Consider the following 9,005-nt stretch of genomic DNA (forward strand, 5'->3'; position numbering starts at 1 on the left):
ATACAGGCCGACATTTTCAGAAGCAAGTACCAGGACTCACAGTCACACAAGCACTGCCTCACTCATGGGGACGTGATCAGGAATGCAGAGGCTCTGAGGGAAGGGGTGTGGCCAGGGATGGGGTAATTACAGACAAGGGCATGGCTAGAAAACAGGATATGGGCCAGGCATGGTGGCTCACGCCTATAATCCCAGCATTTTGGGAGGCTGAAGCAGGCAGATCACCTGAGGTCGGGAGTTTGAGACCAGCCTGACTAACATGGAGAAACCCCATCTCTACTAAAAATACAAAGTTAGCTGGGTGTGGTGGCGCATGCCTGTAATGCCAGCTAGTTGGGAGGCTGAGGCAGGAGAATCACTTGAACCCAGGAGGAGGAGGTTGCAGTGAGCTGAGATCGTGCCATTGCACTCCAGCCTGGGTGACAAGAGCTAAATTCTGTCTCAAAAAAATAAAAAGAAAAGAAAAGAAAACTGGATATGGCCAGGGAAGGGAATGCAATCAATAGGAACGTCATTAGGGCCATTGAGGAATATTTAGTCTCCCCTCCTTCTGATCACATGCCAGGATTGTATTTCCTTTCACATTAGATGTGGCCACATGATGTGCTCTAGCCATGATGTGTAAGTGGAAATGACATATGTCGCTTCTGCATGGAAACTTATGATGTCTCCAGATGGCAGAGGCTTTTGTCCACCAGGGTCCCTGAGTGAGGAAGAATTAAACCAAGCCCCCAACAGACCTAGGAGGGACATGAAGCACACCTGAGAATGAAAACTTGGTGGTGATCAGCCACCATGACTAAGATGAGGGGCTGTTTGTTACTGTAGCATCACATGGTCTGGCCTGACTGATACAGTCAGGGAAGGGGATGAGATTGGAGTTGCACTTGGCCAGGATGAGGAAGTACTGAGACTCAGCAGCATCTTCTCCTCTCCTTTCCACCCCTCCACCCCAAGCCTCACACCTCAGATAGAGCTGCTGTCTGAGCCAGAGCCACATCCAGGCCCTTGACACTAAGGAAGACAGACAGGAAAAGACGCCAGCTGTCTTCATCTTCATTCCAGAAATTTCGCTTGATTTCCCTGGAAGGGGCCTGGGGAGCTCTCCCTCTCTTTCTCTTTATTACATTCTGAGGATTCCTCATTCCCTCTGTGTAGCCTGCATTTATCCTGAACTCTATCAGCTCCACTGAGCAGCCATAAACCAGGAGCTGTCGGAAAGAGAATCTGCACAGAAGAAAGTCAAAACCAGGTTCTTGGGCACAGAAGGGGCCTCTGAGAATGGAGCCCCCATGATGATGCCAGTTCCTCCCAACCAGCAGGCTCTCCAGGAGCTCCAGACCCCCTAAGGCAGCTAACGGCAACAAACTCTGCCTCCCAGGATCTACACAGACCATATTTCAGCAAATCTAAGATGCCATATTGATTGTAGGGTGCACCTTTGTGTACCACTAAGAAAGAGAAAACACTGCCAATTAAACCAAGACACAATGTTTTGTTATCACTTAGAATTTTTATTTTATAAGTATTGAAAGAATGCTCTTGGACTTGTTTAGACATAGATTTTTTATCATATATCCCTATCGTGCATATATAAAATGGGAAGTACTAGCAAAATAAATTGGTCGCAGTATCCTAAAACATCTTCACATTCAGAGTTCAACTCTTGTGAGTCTCTTTTCAACTCAGAGGCATTGATGTTTGTGTTTTTCAGGCAATAGCATCTTCCAGGACATCAAGAATGTAAGTGATGCAACATTTCTTAAAAGAATGTTCTACCATTGTCCCCGAGGTTTTATTTCAAGCAGACATTCATTCATTCTTCAAGTTTCGATGTTGGCCCTTTATTTTTAAAGAAAATCTTGCCAAAAGATATGAGGCAAAGACAAAGATCACACGACCAACAGGCCAACAACTGTTGTGAGGTGCCATTGATTATCAGATGAAACACGATTTCAAAATGTTAAAATGCAGGGGGTGGGGAAAATGTGTGTCCCTGAATCTACAACCATCTTCCCTGATTCTGTTTTCCAGTCTGTGGTCAGAGAGATCTGAGTTCAAATCCCAGCCACACCACTTCCCAGCTGTAGGATGTATTAATAGAGGTAGGCTGAGATTTGCTGCAATCCCTCAATCTCAGTGACTTCACAAGAGAAAAGTTCCTTTGGCGTCAAGCAAATCCGCTGCAGGTGTGGCCACGTAGCAATGCGAGGAACCACTTGGAGCTTATGGTTCCAGGACCTCAACACAGCCTCGCCTACCACCACCAGGGCAAGAGAGAGAAAGAGACTGGATAATTACAGAAAGTCTCTTCCTGCTTCAGCCAGGAAGTGGCACTCATCACTTCCACCCACATTTCATTGGCTGGGCTAACCACATGGCCCTGCTTAACGGCAAGGGGCTGGAAAATGTACTTTCCTGGATACTCAGGAAGGAGGAAAGACCAAAATATTCATGCCAATAGTTAAATCTAGCATGGTAACCTTCAACCTTCCCTGAGCCTTAGTTTCTTGTAAAAAGGAGGATTATAAATGTGTCTATTTCTGCTGGGTACAGTGGCTCATACCTGTAATCCCAGAGCTTTGGGAGGCTGAAGCAGGAGGATCACTCAAGGCCAGGAGCTTGAGACCGGGCTGGACAACATAGCAAGACTCTGTCTCTACAAACAAAATTTTATAAAGGAGCCAGCTGTGGTGGTGCAAACCTGTAATCCCAGCTACTCGGGAGGCTGAGGCAAGAAGATGACTTGAGTCCATGAGTTCGAGGCTGCAGTGAGCTATGATTGCGCCCCTGCATTCCAACCTAGGAGACACAACAAAGACCACGTCTAAATAAGCAAATAAATAAAATGTTTAATGCCTATTTTATTGGCTGTCGTGAAGGTGAGCGCGCGAGTTCATTCAACACACTTTGCACTGTGCCTGGCATATGGTAAGTGCCCAGTGAATACTTGGCTGTCTTCCTAAAATCACGTAGAACACCCTTGTTCCTTCCCACCTGGAAATGACTATCCAGGACCCCACTTCTTCCCTGAGGCATCAGCTGCCCCATCTGCTTCTCATGGCTTCCAGACCGCTCCCCATTCGGTCATTCCATTCTCTCTCCAGAAGACACCCTTGTGAGAACAGACCACCCCCCTCTTGCATCTCTGTATCTGACCAGCCTTGTTCTGATCCCAGCTCCTCCAAACATTTGCTGTGTGACCTTTGCCAAGTTTACAGCCTTCTCTGGGCCTCAGCTTCCTCCTCTTTAAAACAGTCTCAGCAGAGCTCCTCACCTCCAATGTGCCTGAGGCCAGGAGGGAACAGCAGCAAATGACCTGCAGCCAGGAGGGTGTGTGATGAACTGGAGGAAGCTCACACCCTGTCTAAAGGGAAGCCATGCCTCGCTTAGCCAACTGGTGCCAGTTTTATATTATCAGAGTTTTGGGGTTTTGAAAAGAAGGTAAAAATCCCCAATTTTATGTGAAATCTGCCAGTTTTTAAATGTCGACAACTACTTCTTTTTTTTTTTTTTTTTGAAACGGAGTCTCACTGTGTTGCCCAGGCTGGAGTGCAGTGGCATGATCTCGGCTCACTACAACCTCCGCCTCCTGGGTTCAAGTGATTCTCCTGCCTCAGCCTTCCAAGTAGCTGAGATTACAGGCAGCCACCACCACACCTGGCTAATTTTTGTATTTTTAGTAGAGACGGGGTTTCACCATGTTAGCCAGGCTGGTCTCGAACCCCTGACCTCAGGTGATCCACTGCCTCTGTCTCCCAAAGTGCTGGGATTACAGGAGTGAGCCACTGCACCCGGCCATGGCAGCCCATTTTTAATTCTAAGTGTCTTAGTATAGGTTTAAGCAGGTTACATGGAAATAAGGAGATAAAGAAGCAGAATGTACTGAGCCACCACCCCTCTCTCCTTCCTGCTTTCTCCTTTCACTCGGCAGCCAGGCACCTATGGGTTGGAGCCCCCGCTTAAGTCCCCCTCCCCACCCCACTAAAGAATTTAGTTTAGGCTAGCTTGCAACATAAATAATTGTACCCTTTCTTATCAGCTAAGTGCAGCCACTAGGGCCATAAGTCAAATGTTTAAAGAGTCCTGAGATAGTCGCAATGCATTATGGGCTGCAATTAAAGGTAGCAGAAAGACCCTAAAGAACATACTTGAAACCTTAACACAACCACCAATAGGTGACGTCCAGGAAGATTGTACCCCATAGTACTCAGCCAATGAGGAACTGGGGGAGGGACTTGAGCTCTAGGGAGTAAATTGCTTGTTAAAACCGTTCTGGGTGTGCCTGCACGCCGGACACCAGTCTTGCAAGACCACCATTAAAGTCTCACTTCTGCTGTTCTCCATGTCCCTGAGTCCATTCTTTGGGTTTGGATGGGTAAGAATGTTTCTTACAGTATTGAACCCCTGACCTCAAGTGATCCAACCACCTTGACCTCCCAAAGTGTGGGGATTACAGGCTCGAGCCACTGCACCTGGTCTACTTCTTAGGAAAAAATAATAATTCTCCGCATGCCAAACAAAATGCATCAGTGGGGGAAGTCTGACCAGTTTACAAGCTCTGGGTACACCCAGGGGAGGAGCTACCACATCCAGAAAGTAGACTCACCCTGAAGAGCCACTGGAGCTGGTCCTGGAGGACCCTGGCAGGAGGGAAAAGTGGGATTTGCTGGTGACCATATCACTGGTTTGATCAAAAACAGGTCCTAACAGCAAAACATCAGTGCATCCGCCTCTATCAGTGCCTCCTCCAGGCCAGGCTTGGGACACTCAGAGAAGAATCAGATCTAAGCCCTGTCCCTGGGGCACCCCCACACACAGGAGAAGACGGGGGCAAAACAGGCAACTGCAAGGGATTATGTGGGTGTGCACAAGGGGCACACTGATTGCCTGGGAACTGTGGCCAGGGAAGGGGCATTGGCCCAGGGTGCTACAGAGGGGTGGCCTCCAGGCATCTGTATAACACATCAGGCAGGCAGGCGGGGGACCGCATGTGCAGAGGAAGGCCTGGGGTGTGAGTGTGCTTGGTGCCTTGAGGCAGGAGCACCACAGGGATCCTGGAGTCCCCAAGACTCCTAGAGGAGCGGGAGGAGGGGAGATGTGCCAGTGGGCAGAGGGTGCGATCAAGTCCCACTGCCACTGTTCATCCCCATACCCCCATTCGCCTGGCACTAGTTGGCCTCAATCAAAAACAACCTTCTGAGCATCATTTCTCCACCCTGGCTGCCCATTAAAATAAAAAACAAAGGCCGGGTGCAGTAGCTCAGACCTGTAATCCCAGCACTTTGGGAGGCCAAGGCGGGCGGATCACTAGAGGTCAGGAGTTCGGGACCAGCCTGGCCAACACGGTGAAACCCCATCTCTACAAAACTACAAAAATTAGCTGGGGTGGTGGCAGGCACCTGTATCCCAGCTACTCAGGAGGCTGAGGCAGGAGAATTAATTGCTTGAACCTGGGAGGTAGAGGTTGCAGTGAGCCAAGATGGAGCCACTGCACTCCAGCCTGGGCGACACAGGGAGACTCTGTCTCAAAAATAAAATTAAAAAAAATATATATATATGTATATATAATAATAAAATAAAATAGTGTCTGGGACCCACCAGAATTTCTGGTTACCGATATGTCTTAGAGGCTCCTGGGTGATTCTAAGGTGCAGCCAGATTAGAGAAGTAAGGGGTTGGATGTGCCCCTCCTGGCCCAGCCCTGGGCTCTCACTGGTGCGGAGCCTGTGCAAGGCTCTTCTGCGACTGTCCGGTTCGATCCTGCCCGCGGCTCTGTGAGTCTGGCCAGGCGTCCTCCCCTCCCAGGTGCAGAAAGAGCCATGCAGGCCAGGTAACCCCGTGCCCAGAGACACTGAAGTTAAATCTGACTCCAGAATCCAGAAGAAAGGAAGAGAAAGGGAGGAAAGAGGGATGGAGGAAAGGAAGGGAGGAAAGAGTGGGGGAGGAAAAGAAGAGGGAAGGAAGGGAGAGGGGGAGGGAGGAAAAAATGGAAGAAAGGAGAAAGGAAAAAAGGGAAGGAAGGAGGGAGGGAGAGGGGAGGAAAGGAAAGAGGGAGGGAAGGAAGGAGGAAAAGGGAGAGCGAGTGAAAGGGAAAGAAGGGAAGAAAGGAGGGAGGGAGGAAGGAAAGAAGGAAAGAGATGAAGGAAGGGAAAGAGGGAAAAGGGAAGAAGGGAGGAAGGAAGGAAGGGAAGGAAGGAGGGGAAGTTGGAGGGATAGATGGATGATGGGTAGATGGGAAGAATGGATGAGTGGTGGGTGGGCAGGTGAAAGAATATGAGGGAGGAATGAATGAATGAAGGGAAGAAAAGAAGATAGGGAAAGGAGGAGAGGGGAGAGAAAGTGGTGGGTGAGGGTTGAAGAAATGAAGGCGGAAAGGACGGATGAATTAATGAATTCGAGATAGATGAAAGAGGGGAGGAGCAAAGAGCGCGGGATGCTGCCTTGGCGAGCTCTGGTCCCAGGGTCCCGCGAGCAGCCAGGGCGGAGGTCAGGGAAGGCGGGTCTAGGGTACGAGGCCGGGAGCTGTGCCGCCTCCGATGGGACGTGGCCTCCGCGGGGCCCTGCTGCCACCCAGCGGCGATGCGCGGCACTGCAGAGGAGGCTGCGGGACCGGGCGCGGCCACCCCTCCTTCCCTGGGCCCCGAGAGCCGCCCGCGCGTTCCCTTAGCAGCCGCCCCACCCGCCGCTCCCCGCTCCCCGCTCCCCGCTTCCCGCTCCCGCCCCGCCGCGCCCGCTGCAAACTTTGGCCTCTGTAGCCCCGGCATCCGCTGGAGGGAAGAGAGAGAGAGGAGCTCCTCCCGTAGCTTTCTCCCGAAAAGGTTTTCTCTTCCCTACTCCGTGAAAAAGGATAACGAGGTGGGGGAGGGGAAGGAAATGGTTTAAGTTAATTTAAATTGTGTCTGCCGCGGGCAACTCTCCAAGAAAGGGCTTTCCTTTTTTTTTTTTTTCTAAGAGGCACGTTCGCAGCACTCAGAGAAGCTCTTTGCTGCAGCCCAGCGGCCACGGATGGAGCCTGGGAAGTGGAGGAGCTGCTCCGAGAGGGTCCCAGGGAGCAGGGGGACCCAGGCGTGGGCCTAGCCCTTGGGATCTCTGGGACCAGGCCTGGACCCTCGAAAGGGCGCGGCTGATCCTGCCTAGGGGCTTGCTCTTGGCCGCCACTTCTCCTAGGCGGACTCCTCTAATCCAGCTGGAGCCATGGGGTCGTACTATTTATCCCCACTTTGCAGCTGGGCCCAGAGAAATCAAGCGCACACAGCTAGGAAGTGGCAGTGCCCCGGTTTGAAGGCACCAAGGCCCATCCTGAGCCCTCAGGCTCGGGACTCCACCATACAGCTCAAAGTGGATGCTAGAATCTTCCCATCCTACAAGAAAAGATGCTGGGAGCCCCAGAGGCTTGCTCAACGCCGCCTGCCTACAGTCCGCTGCCCGGATCCTCCAGCCCAGCCTCACATAAGGAAACTCCCATGAGCTCCAGGAGCTGACCTCAAACAGCTGCCAGACCCAGGGGTGTGTGGGGAGCCAACCTCCAAAGTGGCCGGAGGCTGCAGTCCCTGCCAGCATCCCTGGTGACCTCTGCTGTGGGCAGGGAGCTCAGGGAGGGGGTCAGAAAAGACAGGGAGGGGGTGAGGGAGGGGGTCAGAGAGGCTCAGAGGCAGAGCCCACACAGTCCCTGCCACCTGTCTCCTGCCTCTCTCCTCCATGTCGGGAGGGACAGTGCTGACTTGTGGGGCTTCATTTCACCCAACGACTCACTGGTACATTCAATTAATATTTACGGAGTATCTGCTGGATGCCAGGAGCTATGTTAGACAGTGAGGAGATCGTGGTAAATATGGTACTTAGTGCTGAAGACAGGCGATACAAAAGTCAACCAACAAATGCACACGATGATCTGGATATTAATAAGTACTAAGAAATAAATACAAGGTGATACACTAAAAAGTGATGGGTTGGGGGCCGGGTGTGGTGGCTCACGCCTGTAATCCCAGCCCTTTGGGAGGCTGAGGTGGGCGAATCACTTGAGGTCAGGAGTTCGAGACCAGCCTGGCCAACAGGCTACCGCTCTGGCTGGGTTCCCCTAACTGACATCGCCTTCCTGGCCCAGCCAGAGCGGTAGCTGTAGGAGGGTCCCAAGGGACCCAGCTGCTGTCACCCTGGCCCATTTAGGACTGAAGGTGGTAACAAGTGCCCCACTGCTGCTGGTCCCAAAGTCCTTTGTTACCTCTTTTCAGTTTCTCTCAACCTGATCCACACTTCCATAAAGAGGGAGGCTGAGGCAAGAGGATCACCTGAGCCTAGGAGGTCAAGGCTGCAGTGAGCCATGATCATACCACTGCACTCCCGCCTGGGCAACAGAGTGAGATCTTGTCTTTTGAAAAAAAAAAGAGTTAGTTACACAAGGGCAATCTTTTTTTCCACTAGTCTTTTTGTTCACTCCTGTAGTCCTGGAAGTAGTGAACATAAGGGGTCTTTGTAAATATCTGTGGAATTAATAAAAAGCTTTATGTTCACTCTGGAGAGAGTGAGGACACTCACTCTGGAACCCCTGAATGCAGAGGGTGTCTTGGGGTCCCTTTTCCAGGTTATGATCAGGCCTTTCTTGCCTCAAATCTCTCCACATCCCCTCTCAGGGTCCCCAAATTCTCGCACTTCAGTGACATCCCCAGTTGTGCTTCTTGAGAAGTAGCTGGGTGCTGATGAAAGAGCTTTGGCACAGGGCTCAGACACACCTGGGTTTCACTCCTGGCTCTGCTATGCCCATCGCCTCTCTGGCCCTCAGTTCCGCCATCTATTAAAAAGGAAACCCAAACGGAACCCAGCATACTGGGGTCACGGGACAGAGCAATGAGACCCAGGCATGAAGGCAGCCAGCACTGCCCTGCCCCACGCCAGGGATTCGAAGAGCAGCAAAGAGAATGGGATGCTGAAGGGTCCCTGAGAAAGGGTCCCGGGTCTTCCCCACCCAGGCTGAAGCCCAATCAGGAGAGGAAGGTGGACCTGTG

The sequence above is a fragment of the Hylobates moloch genome, unplaced genomic scaffold (genome assembly GCF_009828535.3).
Source record: "Hylobates moloch isolate HMO894 unplaced genomic scaffold, HMol_V3 SCAFFOLD_6, whole genome shotgun sequence".
Classification (NCBI taxonomy): Eukaryota; Metazoa; Chordata; class Mammalia; order Primates; family Hylobatidae; genus Hylobates; species Hylobates moloch.